At 43.0% G+C, this 22,524-nt stretch overlaps 1 long non-coding RNA gene across 4 annotated transcripts in view; it reads right to left on the bottom strand.

The window, feature by feature from the left end:
- The window catches only part of LOC129625258 (uncharacterized), a 41,785-nt gene extending 31,898 nt beyond the window's left edge, over positions 1-9,887 (bottom strand). For all 4 annotated transcript variants that reach the window (XR_008701295.1, XR_008701297.1, XR_008701294.1 and 1 more), the window contains exon 1: positions 9,648-9,887. This is a non-coding gene — a long non-coding RNA (uncharacterized LOC129625258). The remainder of the gene's footprint in view (positions 1-9,647) is intronic.
- Positions 9,888-22,524: the final 12,637 nt, after the last annotated feature.

The raw sequence follows: 22,524 nt of genomic DNA, 5'->3' as shown, positions 1-22,524 counted from the left end.
CCATGGTCTGGGAACTAAGATCCCAGGCTGTGGGGCAAGTAAAGCTGCATGTCACAGCTGTTGAACTCACTCACCCTAGAGCCTGTGCTCCACAACAAGAGAAGACAGAACGATGGGAAGCCCACGCACCAAAACTGAGTGCAGCCCCCACTCTATGCAACTAGAGAAAGCCAATGTCACAGCAAGACCCAGTGGACCCATTAAATCAATGAATAAAAGATAATTATTTCTATCAGGGGAAGCATGAAAGAACTGAGTGAGAACTCCACAAAGAGGCAATAAGTATAACAAAGAACTGATTATAATGGAAGAAACAATAACTGACATGAAAAATATAGCAGATGAGTCAACAAATTGGATGATTCAGAGGACAGATCAGTAAGCTGACACACAGAGCAGTGCTGGTGCACTGGGCTGACCCAGAGGGAGGGGCACATGTGCACCCATGGCAGATTCATGTCAATGTATGGCATAACCACTACAATACTGTAAAGTCATTAGCCTCCAATTAAAATAAATACACTTATATTAAAAAAAAAAAGAAAAAGAAATACAGAGTAGTGGAAATCACCCAATCTGAGCACCAAAAAGAAAAAAATAAGTCAAAAAGTTGAGGACAGTTTAAGGCATTTGGTGGATAATATCAAGCATACTAACATTCACATTATAGGAATTCAAGGAGAAGAGAGAGAGAAAGATAAAATCTCACTTGAAGAAACAATGGCTGAAAATTTCCCTATATTGTTGCAGGAAACACACCCAGGTCCAAGAAGCACAGAGAGTTCAACACAGGGTAAACCAAAGGAGAAACATGCCAAGACATACATTAATCAAACTAAGAAAAACTTAACAAAAAGAGAAAAATATTAAAAGCAGAAAGGGAAAAGCAACAAATAACAAGGGAATCCCCATAAGTTTAATAGCTGATCTTTCCGAAGAAATGCTGCAGGCCAGAAGGGTGTGGCATGATATACTTAAAGTTATGAAAGGGAAAAACTTACCAGCAGGATTACTCCAACCAGCTATGATCTCACTCAAATTCAAAGAACTCAATACTTTTCAGTTCAGTCGCTCAGTCGTGTCCGACTCTTTGCGACCCCATGAATCGCAGCACGCCAGGCCTCCCTGTCCATCACCATGTCCCGGAGTTCACTCAAACCCAGTCCATCGAGTTGGTGATGCCTTCCAGCCATCTCATCCTCTGTCGTCCCCTTTTCCTCTTGCTCCCAATCCCTCCCAGCATCAGAGTCTTTTCCAATGAGTCAACTCTCTGCATGAGGTGGCCAAAGTACTGGAGTTTCAGCTTTAGCATCATTCCTTCCAAAGAACAGCCAGGACTGATCTCCTTCAGAATGGACTGGTTGGATCTCCTTGCAGTCCATGGGACTCTCAAGAGTCTTCTCCAACACCACAGTTCAAAAGCATCAATTCTTCAGCACTCAGCTTTCTTCACAGTCCAACTCTCACATCCATACATGACCACTGGAAAAACCATAGCCTCGACTAGGTGGACCTCTGTTGGCAAAGTAATGTCTCTGCTTTTGAATATGCTCTCTAGGTTGGTCATTACTTTCCTTCCAAGGAGTAAGCATCTTTTAATTTCATGGCTGCTATCACCATCTGCAGTGATTTTGGAGCCCCCCAAAATAAAGTCTGACACTGTTTCTACTGTTTCCCCATCTATTTCCCATGAAGTGATGGGACCAGATGCCATGATCTTAGTTTTCTGAATGTTGAACTTTAAGCCAACTTTTTCACTCTCCTCTTTCACTTTCATCACAAATAAGCAAAAGTTAAGAAATTCAGCACCACCAAAGTAGCTTTACAACAAAAATTAAAGGATGTTCTCTAGGCAGGAAATAGAAGGGAGTGAATAGACATTAAAAAAAATAATAATAAAGTAAATAATAATAGTATCATGCATATCAATAATTACCTTAAGTAGAAATAGATTAAATGGTCCAACTGAAACACAGACTGGCTGAATGGAAACAAAAACAAGCCCCATATAAATGTTGTTGATAATACATCCACCTCAGACCTAGGGACACACACAGACTAAAACTGAGGGCCTGGAAAAAGGTATTCCATGCAAATGGAAATCAAAAGAAAGCTGGAGTAGCAATTCTCATATCAGATAAAATAGACTTTTAAATAAAGACTACTACAAGAGACAAGGAAGGACACTACATAATGATAAGAGGTCAATCCAGGAGGAAGATATTGCAATAATAATACACACGCATCCAACACAGGAGTACCTAAATACATAAGACAAATACAAACAACTATGAAATGGGAAATCGATAGTAAGAAAATAATACTAGGGGACTTTAACACCCCACTTATACCAATGGACAGATCATCCACAAAGAAAATTAATATAGAAACATATGCCTTAAATCACACATTAGACCAGAGGGGCCTTATTGATATCTTTAGAATATTCTGTCACCAAACAGCAGAATACATTTTTTTTTTCAAGTGCACATGAAACAGTCTCTGGAATGGATCACATCTTGGGTCACAAATCAAGCCTTGCCAAATTTAAGAAACTGAAATCATAGCAAGAATATTTTCTGATCACACTCATACATGATTAGAGATCATTTATAGGAAAATTTGTAAAAAAACACAAACCCATGGAGAACTCAAACAGGTTACTGAAGAAATAAAGAGGAAATTTAAAAATACCTAAAAACAAAAGACAATGAATAAATGACAACCGAAAACCTATGTGATGCAATAAAAGCAATGTTAAGAGGGAAGTTTCTAGCAGTACATGAAGCCTACCTCAAGAACTGAAAAAAATATCAAGTAAACAACCTAATCTAACACCTAGAAAACCTAGAAAAAGAAGAAAATGGCCACAAAACCTACAAAGTTAGCAGAAGTAAAGAAATCATAAAGATTAGAGCAGAAATAAATGGAAATGAAGGAAACACTAGCAAAGATCAATAAAACAAAAAGATATGTTTTGGAGAACATAAACAAAATTGACAAATCATTAGCCAGATTCATCAAGAAAAACAGGGAGAAGAGTTACATCAACTTGAAATGAAAAAGGAGACATTACAACAGACAACACAGAAAGGATCATAAGAGACAACTAGAAATAACTGCATGACAATAAAATGGATAACCTGGAACAAATAGATGGGTTATTAGAAAAGTACAATCTTCTAAGACTGAACCAGGAATAGAAAATGTGAATAAGTCAAGCACCAACACCAGTCACAAGCTCTATGAACAGATCAATCACAAGCACTACTAACTGTGATCGAAAGTCTCCAACAAACAAATGCCCAGGACTTCACAGGTGAATGCTCTCAAATGGTAGAGATGTGATAATACCTATGCTGGTCAAACTGTTCCAGAAAAATGTGGATGGAGGAGTATTCACAACTCATTCTGTGAGGCCACCATCACCATAAACCAAAATGAAGCAGAAATGCCATGCAGAAAAGAAAATTACAGGCTAACATTACTGATGAACATCAACGCAAAAATCCTGAGGAAAACGCTAGCAAAAACAAAACAAAACAAAAACACATGAAAAGGATCATACATCAAGTTCAAGTGGGGTTTATCCCAGGGATGCAAAGATTCTTCACTATGTGCAAATCAATTAATGTGATACACTATATTAACAATTGAAACATAAAAACCATATGATAATCTCGATCGATGCAGAGAAAGGTTTTGAAAAAATTAAACACCAGTTTATGATTTTAAAAATGCCCCATAAATGGGCATGGAAAAACCTACCTCAGCATAATAAAGGTCATATAGGAAAATCTCTCAGCAAACATTATCCTCAATGGTGTCAAAATTTAAGCATTTCCTCTAAGATCAGGATCAAGACCATGGTGCCCACTCTCATTCCTATTATTCAATATAGTTTTGTAAGTCATAGACACAGCAATCAGAGAAGAAAATGAAAAAAAATGCATATTAGAAAAGAAGAAGTCCATCTCTCATTGATTGCAGATGACCTGTTTTTATTCAGAGAAGACCCTAAAGATAGAACCAGAAAATTACTAGAGCTAATCAGTGAATTTAGTAAAGCACAGGATACAAAATTAATACACAGAAATTCTTTGCATAGTTATAGCACAAGAAAAATCAGAAAGAGAAACTAAGGAAACAGTGCCATTCCCCACTGCAACAAGAAGAATACCATAGCTAGGAATGCTGCTGCTGCTAAGTCACATCAGTTGTGTCCAACTCTGTGCGACCCCATAGATGGGAGCCCACCAGGCTCCCCCGTCCCTGGGATTCTCCAGGCAAGAACACTGGAGTGGGTTGCCATTTCCTTCTCCAATACATGAAAGTGAAACATGAAAGTGAAGTCGCTCAGTTGTGTCTGACTCTTTGGGATCCTATGGACTGTAGCCTACCAGGCTCCTCCATCTATGGGACTTTACAGGCAAGAGTACTGGAGTGCGTTGCCATTTTGTTCTCCAATAGCTAGGGATAAACCTATCTAAACTGACAAAACACGTGTATGCAGAAAGACAGGTTGTATGATGGAAAATAGCAAAGATGAAACAAACAGAAAGATATGCCGTGTTATTGAATTGAAAGAAATCAATGTTGTGAAAATGACTATACTATCCAAAGGAATCTGCAGATTCAATTCACCCCTATCAAACAACCAATGACATTTTTAAAGAACTAGGACTAATAATTTTACAATTTATACAGGGTGGGGGTTGGGGGGAAGACCCAGAAGGGCCAAAGCAATCTTGGAAAGAAATGTGGAACTGGAGGAATCAACCTTTCTGGCTTCAGACTATACTACCAAGACACTATGGTACAGGCACAAAAACAGAAACATAGAGAATGGAACAAGACACAAAGCTGAGAGATAAACCCACACTCCTATAGGCACCTTTTCTTTGACAAGGGAGGCAAGAATGTGCAATAGAGAAAGGACAGAAAAGAGAGCCTCTTCAGTAAGTGGTGCTGGGAAACTGGACAACTACATGTATAAGAATGAAATTAGAACACTTCTTCACACTATACACAAAAATAATTTGCAATGGATTAAAGACCAACAGTAAGGCCAGAAACTATAAAATTCTTAGAGGAAAACATAGGCAGAACACTCTTTGACATTTATCACAGCAAGATCCTCTTTGATCCACCTCCAAGAATGACTGAAATTAAAAAAAAGTAAAAAAATGGCATCTAGAGAAACTTCAAAGTATTTAAGCAGCAAAGAAAACTATAAACAAGATGAAAAGACAACCCTCACAATAGGAGAAAATAATTGTAAATGAAGCAATTGACAAAGGATCATCTACAAAGTACACAAGTAGATCATTGACTCTAATATCAGATTAAAAGCAACCGACTGAAAAGTAAGCAGAAGACATGAACAAATTTCTCCAAAGAAGACATTAAGAAGGCCACCAAACACATGCAAAGATGCTCCACATGGCTCATTATTAAGGAAATGTTAATCAAAACTACATGAGGTATCACCTCACACCAGTCAGAATGGCCATCATCAATAATTCTACAAATAATAAATGCTGGACAGGACATGGAAGAAAGGGAACCCTCTTGCCCTGTTGGTAGACATGTAAATGGATACAGCCACTATGGAGAAGGAATGTATGTTTCTTTAAAAAGTATGAATAAAACTACCATATAATGCAACAATCCCCTAGTGGCCATATACTCTGAGAAAACCATACCTCTAAAAAGACATATGTACCCCAATGTCCACTGCAGCACTATTTAAAATAGCCAGGGCATGGAAGCAACCTAATGCCTATCAAGAGAACACTGGATAAAGAAGTCATGGAACATATACACAATGTAATATTACTCAGCCATGAAAAGGAACAATAAGAGTCAGTTTAACTGAGGTGGATGAACCTAGAAACTGTGATACAGAGTGAAGTAAGTCAGAAAAGAAAAACAAATATATTAATCCATACACATGGAATCTTGTAAAATGGTACTGGTGAATATTTGAAGGGCAGAAATAGATACACAGATGTAGAGGAAGGACTTGTGAACTCAGCTTGAGAAGGAGAGGGTGGGACGAATTGCGACAGTAGCATTGAAACATCACCACTACCATATGTAAAATAGCTAGCTAGTGGGAAGTTGCTGTATAACATAGGGAGCCCAGCATGGTGCTCTGTGATGACCTAGAGGGTGGGATGGTGGGAAGTGGGAGGCAGGCTCAGCAAAGACTGGATAATATACTTATGGCCTATTCACATTGTTGTATGAGGAAAACCAACCAAACACTGTAAATCAGATATCCTTCAATTAAAAATAAATAAATACAATCTGAAAACTATCATTCAACATATCTGTACTGTCATCTAAAGCTATATGGGATCATCTTCTATTCCTAGCTATTTTCCACTATAAGTGCTTATAAAAGTCATTAAAGGTTTTGAAAATATGATTTTAATAGCTACACAGTATTGCTTAATATCTCATACATAAATAATAAAATTTCAGTCTCAACATAGAAACATACCAAAAAAGGATTCCATTTTAAACTAAAGCTTGCATTTTAATTCAGTTTAATGAGAATTCCTCTGAAGATCTAAAATTCTTATGAAAAATAAATTATGTGAAGTCCTTCTTGCTTTCATCTGTTATGCCTTATTGTAATTTACTTCTAAGGACTCTTGGACTTTTGACATTTTTGCCTTTGACTGTAATTTTTGACTGAGATAAAATCTTAAATGTAGATACTAAGAATGTCAAGAAGCACTCTTGTAAGTGTGAGTCACTAGTCATGTCCAGTTATTTGTGACCCATGGACGGTAGCCCACCCAGTCCTCTGTCCACAGAAATTTCCAGGCAAGAATATTGGAGTGGGTAGGCATTCCTTTCTCGAGGGGATCTTCCTGACTCAGGGGTCAAACCCAGGTCTCCCACATTGCAGCTAGATTCTTTACCATATGAACCACCAGAGAACCCTGACCCTGGTGTACACGGATGTAAAAATCCTCAAAAGAATATTAGCAAACTAAACTGAAGATACATTAAATAGAATCATACACTATGATCAAATGGAATTTATTCTGTGCCTGCAAGCATGATTTATTATCTGCACATCAATCACTGTGATTCACAATATGAGCAAAATTAAGAACGAAATCATGTGATCTTCTCAATAATTGCAGAAAAAGCTTTCGACGAAGCGTATCATCAATTTTGGTACAATCTCTCAATACAGTGGTTAAACATGGAACATCCTAAAAGGGTATATAAGACGAGCCCACAGCTAACATCCAACTCAGTGGTAAAGAGGTGACAGATTTTCCTAAAAGATCAGGAATAGTACAAGGATGCCCACTCTCACCAATCTTGTTCAACATAGTAGTGGAAGTGTCCTACCCAGAATAACTAGGCAAGAAAAGGAAATAAAAGGCATCCCCGTTGGATCAGATGAAGTTACACTGCCACTATTCGATTATGACAGGATTTATATGAAACCCTAAAAACTCCACCAAGTAACAAGTATTAAAACTAATAAACTCAGCAATATAGCAGGATATGAACTATCAGAGAGAGAACAGAACAGTCCCATATACAAACTCATAAAAAAAAAAAAAAAAAAAAAAAACTGAAATAAATTTCACCGAGGAACAGAAATAGCTGTACAATCACAGGCTCCAAGACATAGAGTCTGGGTTCAAATCCCAACTTACCCACTGACCTGCAGAGTGACCCAGGGCAAATCACACAATGATATGAGGCTCAGCAGATTCAACTGTAAAATGGACACAAACCCAGTATCTCCTCCCAGGGCTGTGAAACTCCAAGGAAATGCTTATTTAGGCCTGGGGGTTGGAGTGTCTCGGGGAGCCTCTCCTTGTATGAAACTCCTCTAGAACTGGGCTCTCCTGATCCTGTGGGTGTAGGGCCTGGGAACCAAACGGGACTGGAAAGGACAAGGACAAAAAAAAAAAAATACTAGTTCTGTGTCAGGGAGGGAAGCCACCTCCTTTCCAGATCTCAGAGTGGGGCCTGCACTGAGGGCCCAGGGGATGCACAATCAGATGTGAACCCCGAACCCCCCACAGCAGGGATGGAGCCTTCCTGGCAAGAACCTTCTCTCTGGTCCAGGCTCCAGTGTGATGTGGTGCTGCTCCCTGAGTTCTCCATGTCTCCACCAGGCAAAGAGCTCTCGGGACTTGGAGGTCTGTTAAACCACAGGTGCCTAAGAGTCAGAATGACACAAGGACTAACAACATTGAAAATTAGCTATATTAAAAAAAAAAAATGACAAATACAGACGAGGCAGGGGATGACTGACTACCTCTCAAGCCTTTAGCAGAAATATCTCCACACCAGCTCAGCAGAGCCCACAGGAGGAAAATATAATGGAAAAGCAGGCTGTGGGTATATCTCTACACTGGTGGACCCAGGGACCCAAGTCCCAATCCACTAACATCGTTTTGTGTATCCAGACACCAAGAGGAAGAAACACAGACCTTGCCTTAGGAAATCTCAGCCAGACTTAATATTGGGGTTGCTGAGCATGGTCACATGGTCACCATGGTCACTCAGTCCCTTCTCCCTGCTCACATCCTCTGTCCTCACAGAAACATACATGGTTCAATACAGAGAACCCTCTGAGGGTACTTGTGTATACTAGAAACTGGAAATGGTGAAATGTGAAGAGAAGACACAGAAATGGAAACATGCCTCTGGGGTGCTGTACAGATTTCCAAAGATCTGAAGTTCTTGATACTTGGCATTTTTAAAAAAGCTTCTTAATGTGTAAATGCAGAAAGGACATTTCCAGGAGAAAGGACAAAGGAATTATCCCATTGAGACAATTTGGTATCCATGTGGGAAGGTAAGTTGGATCCCTACCTCACAAAACACCACCAAACCAATTAGACACATATTAAAAACCAACAATTGAAGGTAAAACTTGACAAAATTTTGAACAATTTTTGATGAGGGAATATCTTTTCTTTAAATTGGGATATTGTTGATTTACAATAATTTGTTTTTTTAAGGTGTATAGCAAAATGATTCAGCCTCTCAGGTGCTACCTTGGACAAAATTCATTCCCTTTGGGAGGCCCCTGGGCCATGCCTTCAGAACAGCTGCTGCTGCTAAGTCGCTTCAATCGTGTCCAACTGTGTGCGACCCCATAGACGGCAGCCCACAAGGCTCCCCATCCCAGGGATTCTCTAGGCAAGAACACTGGAGTCGGTTGCCATTTCCTTCTCCGTCAGAACAGCTAAGAATCCTGAATAGGCAAAGCAGCATATGCTGGTGCTCATGGGGGTTTTTAGACTGAATAAATTATGTTAACATAATACAAGAAACTGGAGAAGGCAATGGCACCCCACTCCAGTACTCTTGCCTGGAAAATCCCATGGATGGAGGAGCCTGGTAGGCTGCAGTCCATGGGGTCGTGAAGAGTCAGACACGATTGAGCGACTTCACTTTCACGTTTCACATTCATGCATTAGAGAAGGAAATGGCAACCCACTCCAGTATTCTTGCTTGGAGAATCCCAGGGACGGGGGAGCCTGGTTCCCATCTATGGCGTCGCAGAGTCGGACATGACTGAAGTGACTTAGGAGTAGCAGCAGTAGCAATACAAGAAACAAGCCCAGAGGTTAAGAGAGGATCCCCAAACCTACCTTCAAACAGGAGGTCTTGCTTCCTTGAATGTGGGTGTGTGAAACAGCGCTTGGGAAGGCAAGAGGTGTGTCATGAATATTTTCTCTGCAGAGGACAAAGCGGTGTATAGAGAGGATGTGCAGGCACGTCCCAGGACACTGAGCACACGGACACATGGACTGGACTTTCAGCCCTGCTCTGGGGGCATCACACTACCTCCACCCCTGACATAGGGTGAGTAGCTCGCATGTATCCTGGAGCTATGGTCACATGACCTGGACCTGGCGAATCGGTGTGTTCCATCCTCTCTGGCCACTGTGAGTGGCTCAGGACTGGGATGGTGACCAATCGGGGCACAGGGCCGGGCCTCACGCTGGAATCAAGGGAAGAGGAGGGCTGGTTCTGCGGGATGTGTTGGGGCCATGTGAGATCAGGCTACAGCAGTGGGTGGGGCTTGAGGTCAGCCTGTAGCAGTTGGTGGTCTTCCTAAGCCCGTCAGGGCAGAGCCGCCGGCCTGAGAAGGAGGGTGCTGCTGAGCCCAGGGGTTGAGAGCGCCAGTTCCTACTGTGGTCCCGGAGCTCCACCTGAGACTGGAGGTAAGCCATCTGCCCATGAGTCCTTTCCTGCTTGTCCGTCAGCTTGTTTGAACCACGCTGGAATTCTGCAGGCCAGAATACTGGAGTGGGTAGCCTTTCTTCCTCCAGGGGATCTTCCCAGTCCAGGGATTGAACCCAGGTTTCCTGCATTGCAGCAGATTCTTTACCAGCTGAGCCACAAGAGAAGTCCAAGAATACTGAAGTGGGTAGCCTGTCCCTTCTATAGTGGATCAGCATTCCCGACCCAGGAATCAAACTGGGATCTCCTCATGGCAGGAGGATTATTTACCAGCTGAGCTATCAGGGAAGCCCAGTATCTCTTCAGGCCAGCTATTCATTGATATCTCTTAAGGCCAGCTATTCATTGACATCTCTTAAGGCCAGCTATTAATTGTAGGATTACCCTAATTAGTCTTCATGGGATTAAGCTGGCAACCTGCTAAGGTAGCAATCGATGTCCTTTATCTAAGAGGACAAAACTGGGGCTCAAAGAAGGGGGTAACACAGCTACAGCAAGGAAGTAAGTACCTAGACAAAACCCCCAGATCCTGCTGTTAGAACTCGGGGAAGACATATGGTGTGACTTGTCCATGTGACAAGGGCTAAGGCACCCAGCCCACACTGGATACTGTGGGGACCTGACTTGGTAACTGCCTTCTGGCAGCTCTGAGACTCACAAAAGCAATTTGCACTGAAGAGCGGGGGGACACCTCCCTTCATCCACCCCACCACACCCTCTGGGTACTCCCACAGCCTGCCCCCTTTCTCTTTCTTTGTGAGGGAATAAGCGTCACACTCATGTGACCACATTGGCTGTCCACTGTTCACGAGCTACCAACTGGAGCTGCTACCGGAGAGGCCAAGAGCCTTTGCCGCTGAGTACCTCTCTTTCTTTTGCACCATGGGGGCGCTCCTCCACACCTGCACACCAGAGGCCGTTTCTGAGACATGCAGCGACCCTCCTTCAGTTTGCAACAGGTTGCATCCATTGCTGTCCTTTCAGTGCTTCCCTTGAAACTCAGCTCCTGAGCTCCTTTGTCTGCGTTGCAGCCCACCTGGCTGCCACGGGAGGGACAGAGCTGACCATGAATCCAAAACTCAGATCTGACAGGCAGGAATCTGTGTATAAAGGACCTGATTAATCACGCTGTAGAGGCTGTAATGGGCTCCAGGGATCCATAACCAGGGCTTGGGCCAAAGTGACTCCACAGCTGTTTTAATGCCTGGGGAGGGTTCTGGCTATAGTGGGGGTGGGGTGAGTCTCCTGAGGTTCTGAAGGCCCACTGTGTGCAGATTCATGGTGCACCGAGAAGAGAAGGCCGAGTCCTTCCCTGAGCTGGTGGGCTGTGGGCACAGCCATGGATGACCAGGAGTCTGCATCTCACTAGGGTCCGAAGCTGGCACTGAGGGAATCCTCAGTGAGGTTTTTTTCCTTAAAAGCCATCCTAAGTGACTTCAGCTCCATTGCTTTTTTTTTTTAATTATTATTTTTAAACCTGAAACACTGTATTAGTTTTGCCAAACATCAAAACAAATCTGCCACAGGTATACATATGCTCCCCATCCTGAACCCTCCTCCTTCCTCCCTCCCCACACCATCCCTCTGGGTTGTCCCAGTGCACCAGCCCCAAACATCCAGTATCGTGCATCGAACCTGGACTGGCAACTCGTTTCATACATGATATTACACATGTTTTAATGCCATTCTCCCAACTCTTCCCACCCTCTCCTTCTCTAAAAGAGTCCATAAGACTGTTCTATATATCAGTGTCTCTTTTGTTGTCTCATACACAGGGTTATTGTTACCATCTTTCTAAATTCCATATATATGCATTAGTATACTGTATTGGTGTTTTTCTTTCTGGCTTACTTCACTCTGTATAATAGGCTCCAGTTTCATCCACCTCATTAGAACTGATTCAAATGTGTTCTTTTTAATGGCTGAGTAGTACTGCATTGTGTATATGTACCACAGCTTTCTTATCCATTCATCTGCTGATGGACATCTAGGTTGCTTCCATGTCCTGGCTATTATAAACAGTGCTGCGATGAACATTGGGGTACACGTGTCTCTTTCCCTTCTGGTTTCTTCAGTGTGTATGCCCAGCAGTGGGATTGCTGGATCGTAAGGCAGTTATATTTTCAGTTTTTAAAGGAATCTCCACACTGTTCTCCATAGTGGCTGTACTAGTTTGCATTCCCACCAACAGTGTAAGAGGGTTCCTTTTTCTCCACACCCTCTCCAGCATTTATTGCTTGTAGACTTTTGGATCGCAGCCATTCTGACTGGTGTGAAATGGTACCTCATAGTGGTTTTGATTTGCATTTCTCTGATAATGAGTGATGTTGAGCATCTTTTCATGTGTTTGTTAGCCATCTGTATGTCTTCTTTGGAGAAATGTCTATTTAGTTCTTTGGCCCATTTTTTGATTGGGTCACAAAGACAGAAATATAGATCAATGGAACAAAATAGAAAGCCCAGAGATAAATCCATGCACATATGGACACCTTATCTTTGACAAAGGAGGCAAGAATATACAATGGATTAAAGACAATCTCTTTAACAAGTGGTGCTGGGAAATCTGGTCAACCACTTGTAAAAGAATGAAACTAGAACACTTTCTAACACCATACACAAAAATAAATTCAAAATGGATTAAAGATCTAAACATAAGACCAGAAACTATAAAACTCCTAGAGGAGAACATAGGCAAAACACTCTCCGACATACATCACAGCAGGATCCTCTATGACCCACCTCCCAGAATATTGGAAATAAAAGCAAAAATAAACAAATGGGACCTAATTAAACTTAAAAGCTTCTGCACATCAAAGGAAACTATTAGCAAGGTGAAAAGGCAGCCTTCAGAATGGGAGAAAATAATAGCAAATGAAGCAACTGACAAACAACTAATCTCAAAAATATACAAGCAACTCCTACAGCTCAGCTCCATTGCTTTTTGCCAAAAACCTACAATGATCCCAAGAACTTTGTACACTCCAAGGGTGGTGACTGGATGTGGAGCCCAGCACAGACCCAAGTCAGTCCTGCCCTGAGTCCACGGGCCGGCCACACCATCCCCCTTCCGTGGCCTGGCTTTCTTCTGCCAGGACCCCCAGAATGGTGGGAAGACAAGTGTGGCCTCAAGCTGAGGGGCCCAACGTGGGCTCCAAGCCCTTGGGGGTCCCCTTGGGACGTCTGGAGGACCTAGTTCACACTGCCGTCGGGCAGCTCTCTCTCGGGGAATGTCATGTTTCTTTGCTTTCTGTTGTGATGGGGCACCCCAGTTATCTCGGGGCGATTGGGAAGTCTGCTGGTGTTATACTTTCCCACCTTAGATGGGGAAACATTATTGCTGCATTGACGCTGCTCCCTCGATACTGGGAATCTGTTAAGCACAAATGGCAAGGGGAAGAGAGAAAAACAGATAAAGAAAAATGGAGAGTTTCTGGGTTGCTTCAGGTCTCACCTGTGATTAAGTGTACGGCCTGCACGTGAACTCGGGTTCCCACACCTGCCAGCTACCAGGTCCCAGGCCCTGATTTTAGACCCCCAGCTTCTCTAAGGAGTCATTGACAGATACAGTTTGTGTGTATTTAAAGTCTACATTGTGATGACTTGATGCCCATAGACGTCGTGGAATGATTGCCCAACATAGGCATCGCCTCAAACGGTTAACTGTGTGTGTGTGTGTGTGTGTGTCTTTTATGTTGTTCTTATAATTCATGAACACAATATAGATAGCTCTCCATTTTTTTAGATCTTCCTTAATTTATCTTAGAAGTCTGTAGTTTGCTGTATGCCTTGCACATGTTTAATTAGATATCTTGATATTTTCAGTGCCATTATAAATTCCTAATAGAGATAGAATTGACTTTTCTATATTCCGTTGTTAAATCCATTTACTTCAAATCATTCTAATTGTATTTTTTAATGTATACACAATTATGTCTGCAAATAATTACTTTTTTCCCCCTTTACAGCTGTGATAACCCTTTCCTTTTTCTTGCCTTATTGTACGGACTAGGATCTCCAGTACAGTGGTGAACAGAAGGAGTGAGAATAAGTATCCTTGTCTGTCCCATTATCAGAGGAAAAGCTTTCAGTATTTCACCATCACACAGGATATTAGCTTTCTTGTAGATATTTTTATCAAAATATGTAAATTCTTCTCTGTTAGTTTACTAAGAGTTTTTTCTTAGTCATGAATTAAAATTATTACATTAAGTTTTCTTAAGTTTATTTTCTCCAGATTTTGAAACAGGTGATTTTTCTTTTATGTGGTGATTTAACTTTTAAAAATTTTGTGATTCTAAAACAACCCCAAACTGATCTTGATGTATTCTCCTTCAGTTGGACTTTATTTGTTAGTGTTTTATTTAGGATTATTTAATCTATACTTAGAGTCTGTAATTTTACTTTCTTGTACTTCTTCCTTGTTGGTTTTAGTATCAAGGTTATGCTAGTCTTATAAAACAAGGTTGGAGAGTGTTCCTTGTTTACCCTGAGAGTTCCTGTGAGATTACTGTTTTGTTCCCTCGATTTTTGGAAGAATTGATTGGCAAAACCGGTTGGTTTCATTGTGGGGGGGCTTTTAATTTCAGATTTAATTTGTTTCATGCAAATTAAATTTTCTGATTTTGTATGTCTTCTTGGGTCTATTTAAGCGAAGCATTTCCCCCCTGCTAGGAATTTATTGATGCGAGCAGCTAGTAAGTGAACTGTGGTTCATAATATCTTTCTTATCTGCAAGATGTGTTGTCTCCCCTTTTAAAAATCCCTGATGCTGGTGATTTGTGCTTTGTCTCTTCTTCTTAATAAGTCTCTCTAGGGGTTTATCAGTTTTATCAGTCCTTTCAAAGAGCGAACTTTTGGCTTTGTTTTTTTTTTTTTTAAAAAAAAAAAACTTCATATTTGCTTTCTGTTTTGTTGTTTTCTGCTCCTTTTTTTCCCATCTGCCTTGTGTTTCTTTTGCTATGCTTTTTTTCTGGTTTCTTGGGAGAGAGGCTTAATTGATTTTTAGCGTTCCTTCTTTTCCAGTATATGTGTTTAAGGCTTTAAGTTACCCTCTAAACATAGTTCGCTGCATTCCACAAGTTTGAATAAGCCAGATTTTCATTATCTTTTATGGAAAAGTATTTTCTAATTTTCATTGTGTTTTTTAAAATTATTATTCATGAAATTCTTCAAGCAGTATGTTATTTAACTTCCCAATATTTGGGGAGGTTTTTCTATTGACCCTTTTTTGATTTCTAACTTAATTCCATGAAAAGCCCTGTCTTAGTCTGTTTTGGGCTACTGTTATAAATACCGTAGACTAGCTGATAAACAACAGAAAGTTGTTTCTTGTAGTCTTGGAGGCTGGGGAGTCCCAAGATCACCGGCAGGTGCCACGTCTGGTGAGGCCTGTTTCCTGGTTCCTAGACTGCCTGCTGCTTCTCCCTGTCCTCGCAGCACAGGAGCCCACTCCCTCCTGGCCTCACCCCTCCCAGAGTCCCTGCCTCCTAGGATCATCACCATGTGTGGGGTGAAATTTGAGGGCACATAAACTGTCAGCCCATCGCATTCTGTAAGTATACCCTGCATTATATCAGTCCTTTGAAATAATTTGAGCTTTCCTAATGGCCCAATATACTTTTTGTTATATGTTCCTTGGGCTCTTGAAAATAATATCTATCAGTGGGAATGCAGTGTTCTGTGTGTATCAGTCAGATCAGGCTTGTCACTCATGTAATTCAGAGACTGGTAGCCACTTTGAGTAAAAGCAGAAGTAGGTGAAATTACCTGTAATATATTTTATTTTAATACACCCAAAATATTATCATTTCAGTGTGTAATCAACATGATAAAACCTAATGAAATAGTTCACGTTCTTTTTTTCATGCTGAGTCTTTAAAACCCAGTCTGTGTTTCTTGCTTGCAGCACATCTCATTGTAGAGCCAGCCACATTTCAGGTACTTCATGGCTGCAGGTGACTTCGTATCAAGGAGCCCAGTTCCACTAGAGATGTGTCTTTAACGTCTCCCACTGGGATTATGAACTTGGCTGTTACTCCTTTTCTATTTCTGTTGGTTTTTATGTATTGATATTTTGAGGTTATGTTATTAGGTACATTCAAATTTAGAATCCTCATCTTGCTAGACTGAACTTGTATCAGTATGAGATGCTCCTTTTTATCACTAGTAATGCTTCTTTCTTTAGACACTAGTTGACAGTGATATTGCCACATCAGTTTTCTGTCCTTGTTTGCCTGGGTATGTTTTACTTTCACCTGTCTAAAAGATCTTCCATCTTAACATGTACCTCTGTGAATAGTGTATAGTTTTCATTGTAATCAGTTTGACACTTTATCTTTTAATGAGAGTATTTGCTCTGTTTATAATGTTGATTTTTCAGTGGGTAGACACCATGTTGCTGTTTGTTTTCTGTTTGTCCCACCTGTTCTGTGTTCTTTTCTCTTGCCTTCTTTTAGAAGTATGAAGTGTTTTTCTAGTTCTGTGCTCCTCTGTCAGGTTGTTGGGTGTACATTCACAGATACAGCGTGTGTTTTACATTCAGGTCTAACTTAGTACTTTTACTGCCTCCCTGACACGACAGTTTTCTTCCTGTCACTGTTACACTTTAAATTGTTAGGTATATTTTTGGCATTAAATCATTGTTTTGTAGAGTTAATATTTACCCACAGAGTTACCTCATTGTTGGTCTTTACTTGTTTTTTATATTTCCATCAGAGACTACTTTTATTTTTCCCAAAGTACTGCCTTAATATTTTTTTTAGCTCATGTCTGTGGGTGATGAGTTGTCTCATTTCCATTTGCCCTAAAGGTGTTTATTTTGCTTTCACTTTCAGAGAGTGTTTTTCTTGGTTATAGAATTCCAGGTTGGTGGTTATTTGTTTTTCAGCATTTTACAGTTGCCAGTCCATTATCTTCTGACTTCCTTGTTCTTGAAAAGTCAGCTCTCAGTGTTGTTGTGACATTAAAAGCCACACCTTTTTTCCTCTGAGCACTTGAACATTTTCTTCTTGCCTTAGGCACCCACAGAGGAGCTGAAACCAATGTGTGGTTTTCATTTTTGAGTCAGTGGTCTGATTCTTGAACCAACTCTTGCCACTGTCCCTGTCAGTCAGTCAGTCGTTCAGTGTCTGACCCATTGCGACCCCATGAACTGCAGGACGCCAGGCTTCCCTGTCCATCACCAACTCCCGGAGCTTGCTCAAGCTCATGTCCATCGAGTCGGTGATGCCATCCAACCAGCTCATCCTCTGTCGTCCCCTTCTCCTCCTGTCTTCAGTCTTCCCCATCATCAGGTTCTTTTCCAATGAGTCAGTTCTTTGCATCAGGTGGCCAAAGTATTGGAGCTTCAGCATCAGTCTTTCCAATGAATATGCAGGACTGATTTGCTCTAGGATTGACTGATTGGATCTCTTAGCAGTCCACGGGGCTCTCAAGAGTCTTCTGCAACTCCATAGTTCAGAAACATTGATTCTTCAGAGTTCAGCCTTCTTCATGGGCCAACTCTCACATCCATACATGGCTACTGGAAAAACCATAGCTTTGACTAAATGAACTTTGTTGGCAAAGTAATGTCTCTGCTTTTTAATATGCTGTCTAGGTTTGTCATAGCTTTCCTTCCAAGGAGCAAGCATCTTTTAATTTCACCGTCTGCAGTAATTTTGGAGCCCAAGAAAATAAAGTCTGTCACTGTTGCCATTGTTTCCCTATTTATTTGCCATGAAGTGATGGGGCCAGATGCCATGATCTTCATTTTTTGAATGTTGAGTTTTATGCCAGCTTTTTCACTCTCCTCTTTCACTTTCATTAAGAGGCTCTTTAGTTTCAACCCCTGGAGGCATTTCTTATTCCCCTTTCTGTCTTTTCTCCACAATGAGGGTCCCCATTTATAGTTTTTAACAACATAGTTTAATAAAGGGTTCCTTCAATATATTCTTTACTTTTTTCCCTATTTAACCGATCCATCCTTAAGTTCACTGATCCTCTTCAGCTACATCCAATTTGATGTTAAACCCAGAGACTGAGTTCTTAAATTCAGTCACTGTTATTGTAAAGTTCTAGAGTTGGTTTTGATTCTCAGAAATTTTTCCTTTTGTCAAGTATATTTTTGAACAGCTGACGTTTGCATCTGATGCCTCTAGCATACCTCTGATATGCTGATATACATCTGATACCTCTGGATCTGGTTCAGTTCTTTTTCTCTTGGTCCTGTTTGTTGTTACACCCTTTTTTTGCTTTTTTGGTTGCATGTTGGACACTATGTTTGGAAAACCCTAGAGGTTCTGAGTGATGATATCTTCTCCAGAGTTTCATCTGACGTAGACCTCCAGTGGGGACAGAGCTGTCTGTTCACTCAGGGCCTGAGGGACTTGAGGCTGGGGGGTCCTTGTAAGCTCAGTCTCAGCAGCCTTCACCCACCTTCCCCCCCGCCCCCCCGACCCCAGGGAAGAGCTTTGCAGTGTCTCACTCTGGAAGCCTGGGCTGCCTCCCAGGCCACCCCCCTTCTCAGCATGTCCTGAAGCCCACCATCTGTCTCCTGAGTACCACGAGGTGACTGATACTCAGCACTCAGCTGGTTTGGGCAGAGTGTTGGGTACGTTTTCTGACATCTGGACTGACTCATCAGGCTTGTGCTCAAATTTTTGTCTTCCCAGCCCAAGGAACCATCCAGACCTGTGTTAGCCAGTCCTCTCTGCTTGACTTTTTCCCTGCCTTTTCTTCGCAGAGTCAGCTTTGTTCAGATGCCCCGAAGGAAGGAGCAGCCCTCTCAGTCTCCAGCTCCCTCACTGGGCTTCCCTTTTGTTTGAAATCTTGGATTGTGGCTGCCAGAGATGGCAGAGCCTCGAGGGCTGCCATCTGTGGGGTCGCACAGAGTTGGACACAACTGAAGTGACCTAGCAGCAGCAGCAGCAAGGACCTCTTTTAAACTGTATTTAGCTTTTCTAGCTCTTGGTAGGCTGACCTACTAGCTGCTTGTGTCTGTCACTGGAAGTGGGGACGCCCTGGGTGTCTTCTGTCATCTGAAGCCACATGTAACAGTCACAGTAATTGTATTGATCATCTTTATTTGATACCAGGGAAACCAAGAACCAGGGGTCCTTGCTTGGTACCCACGGTTGTGTTTCTGATCAGAATCCCCGGCTTGCCTGGGCTGTTTCAGTGCCACATAAACTTGGGAAGGAGGTGGAGCAAGTGGCCCATGCGGCCTGGAGACAGAGGAGCCAGTCTTCCCTCTTCCCCTGCCCCTGCCAGCCCAGGGCAGGCCATGCGATGACAGGATGCTGGGGTGGAGGAGAAGGCTGAGGAGGGAGGGATTACGTGACCTGTATGCTGTGACATGGTCACATGTGGTTTTCTTTTTCAGTTTGAAAAAAATGACTGCTTTTAGTCTTCCCTCCAGTTTCAGTTTAAGGTTGAAAATGAAGATTTTATTCTTAACGTTGAGCACAGTGATTTTACAGTCTTTTTGAAAGCAACAGTTGAGGTTTTAAAAAGACATCTCAGAGAACTCCAGTAGATAAAGCCAAAAAAAAAAGAGAACGTGTTCAGGGTGAACTGCGGGCGGGACCCCAAACTATACTCTGTCTCCCCCAGAGTCTATAATTGCTGAGATGGGTGGATACAGGACCCCAAGCACCCTGGGGACTGAGGTCCTCAAGTGACAGCAGAGGTCCGGGCTGAGCCAGTAGTGTGGCCTGTGCCCTGGCGAGTGGAGAGCCGCAAGGGTGGGAGTGGGGCCAGGAGAAGGGTGGGAGACTCAGGGGTGGAGGGTGGGGCAGTACCTGGCGGGGTCTGGGAGGCACTTGCTGTCACGGCTCGAGGCAGGGACACCCCTAAACCTCCACCATGCAGCCCCCATGGAGCAGAGTCGTCTGGCAGCCCAGTGTCGAAGTTAAGAGGGCGAATTCGCAGTGGGTTAAATGAACCCCTGTACCCACTGTGGGTTTATTTTAAGTGCCTGGAGCAAGGTTGGTCAAGCCCTTGATGAGCTCAAGTGAGGGAGTTAGTCAGGGAGGACCGAGCTCAGGGTGAGAGTGAGGGGCAGCTAGCATGGTGAGTCCTCTTCAGCTGGGTGGGTTTTGGGGATGCCCTTGAGTTCAGGGGTGCCCTTTCAGTAGCCTCACTAGAGGCTTGTTTGGGGGATAGAGGGGGCGGAAGCCCACTTAAAAGACTTGCTCATTCCCAGGGGTGGTAGTTTCTGAAGCAGTTTATACTGGTCGGCTCGACTGTGACCCAATACCTTGCAGGGTCATGTTTGACAGGGGGCCTGAGCCGTAGGCATGGCCTTCCTTCTCCAGCACCTCACACTCACCTGTCGTCTTTTTGGCAGCCCCTCCCCCCTCTCTGCAACCTTGACGGTGGGCCTGAGCCCAGCCCCCCTGTTACCACGGAACCCCTTGTGGCTGAGCAGGTTCTGGTTCTGGGCTCCTGGGAGACATGCTGGAGGCAGAGCCTTCGTGCCATTTGGTGGTCATAGTATGAGAGCAGTGGTCATAGTGTGAGAGCGGTGTGTGTGAGAGTGGTGTGTGAGAGCAGTGTGTGTGAGAGTGGTGGTCATAGTGTGAATAGCGGTGGTCGCAGTGTGAGATCGGTGGTGATAGCTCGGTAGCCGAGGTATCCTACCGTGAAACAGTGGTTGCCCCCGAGTTGGGGGCTGCCTGCATCTGCGAGGATGGGTCGCAGAAGGGCCTGCCTGTGGGCGTTATTCCAGTGCTGCAACCCCAAGGCAAAGGCCAAGACTAGGAAGGACTTAGCCTCGGCCCAAGTCATGGAAGCAGAGTGGCCTGAGGTGAGAGCAGCCTAGGGCTGGGCCCGTCAGATTGCCCCTCACCTGGTGAAGCGTTGGGGTTGTGTTTCATTTTGTTAGCATGGTTGTGGGCCCTGCCGGCCAGGGCATTTTGGCCTTAGTGGGCAGGATCGACCCCAGCAGGTTTACCTTGTAAGAGGTTGTGCAGTTGCTGCATGGAGGATGGGCGGGGGGCCCACAAGAAGGGAACACTGGCTGGAGGAGTCACTGGGGCATGTGGACTGAGCTATAGAGTCAGTCGTTGAAGCAGAAAGGCTAAGCCCCTTAACGTCTCCCTTCTTCCAAAGAAAGGATATGTGGGCTGGAGGAATCTCTGGGGCATTAGGATCGAGCTAGAGAGTCAGTCCTTGAAGTAGAAAGGCTAAGCCCTTAATGTCTCCCATCTTACAAAGCACAGACCAGTGTGTCCAGTATTTTAATGACGGGTACCTACTGCTTACGTGTATGACATACACCCTCATAGCTTCACATGTCTACTACATACCTCTTACAAGTGCTGGGCACTTTTCTGGGTGCTGAACACTCAGTATGTAGTAGGGGATATGTAGCCCAGGATTTTTTTATTTCTGCAAAGAAAAATAGAAGAACGAAAGACTCCGTGTGGTTCAGTTTGAGGAAGTTCACCACGTGGATGGCCCCGCATGCCCACAAATTGTGGTAAAATACATATAACATAAATTTAACATTTTAACCAGTTGATTGAATGACTGGGTGACTTCAGTGGAGTCAGGCTAACAGATGGCCTTGGGGTGCCATCAGCCTTTTTCCCAGAGGAACACTCCAAAGCTTGGTGGCCTTGTAGACCTTCCCTTTTTTCTTCACTCTCCACAGTGGCTCTAGGTTACTGGTCTGTGTGTCGTTTAAGAATCTCTTTATCCACTTTGTTGTTAGGCTTATGTTTTGGAAAGCTTCTCAGACGTTCCTGGGTCTTGAGAAGGTAGGCTTGGATTCCGGGTTCTCCCTTGCCGCATGCCTGCCAGGTCAAGGTGGAGGCTGAAGGCCAGTCTCAGTTGTGGTGGTCTGTGTGGTCTTGGGGTCAGTGGACCCCCTCTTCACTGGAGGGGCATGGAGATCCTTTGTGTGGAGCCTAGAGAGACTTGACAGGGTCATTATTCACAATCTTGCTCTCTTTTTGATTTATGTTTGCATTTAGTTTCTCATTTAATTTTTCTAAGAGTTTCCGACTCCTACTGAAGAACTAAAAATATGCAGGGAGCAGCTTCTTAAAAGAGAAGAAGAAATCGCTGAGCTGAAAGTGGAAAGAAACAACACCAGGGTCAGTAGGGGGATTCTCATGTGTTGACATTTACCCCACGGGGGTCACCACTGGCCTCCGTGTTGCTGTCTTTAAACTTTGTCTGATTTTCAAGTCATTTTTCACATGTTCCCCTTGAGCAGACCAGGGTGGATCAGTTCGGGGTTCTCATACCTTGCTTCAAATTTATGAGAGCTAATGTAATTTTAGTACATTTGAGGGG

This window comes from Bubalus kerabau, chromosome 13 (assembly GCF_029407905.1).
Source record: "Bubalus kerabau isolate K-KA32 ecotype Philippines breed swamp buffalo chromosome 13, PCC_UOA_SB_1v2, whole genome shotgun sequence".
Taxonomy (NCBI): Eukaryota; Metazoa; Chordata; class Mammalia; order Artiodactyla; family Bovidae; genus Bubalus; species Bubalus kerabau.
The sequence above is the reverse complement of the archived record's forward strand: the minus strand, read 5'-3'. Positions and strand labels throughout refer to the sequence as shown.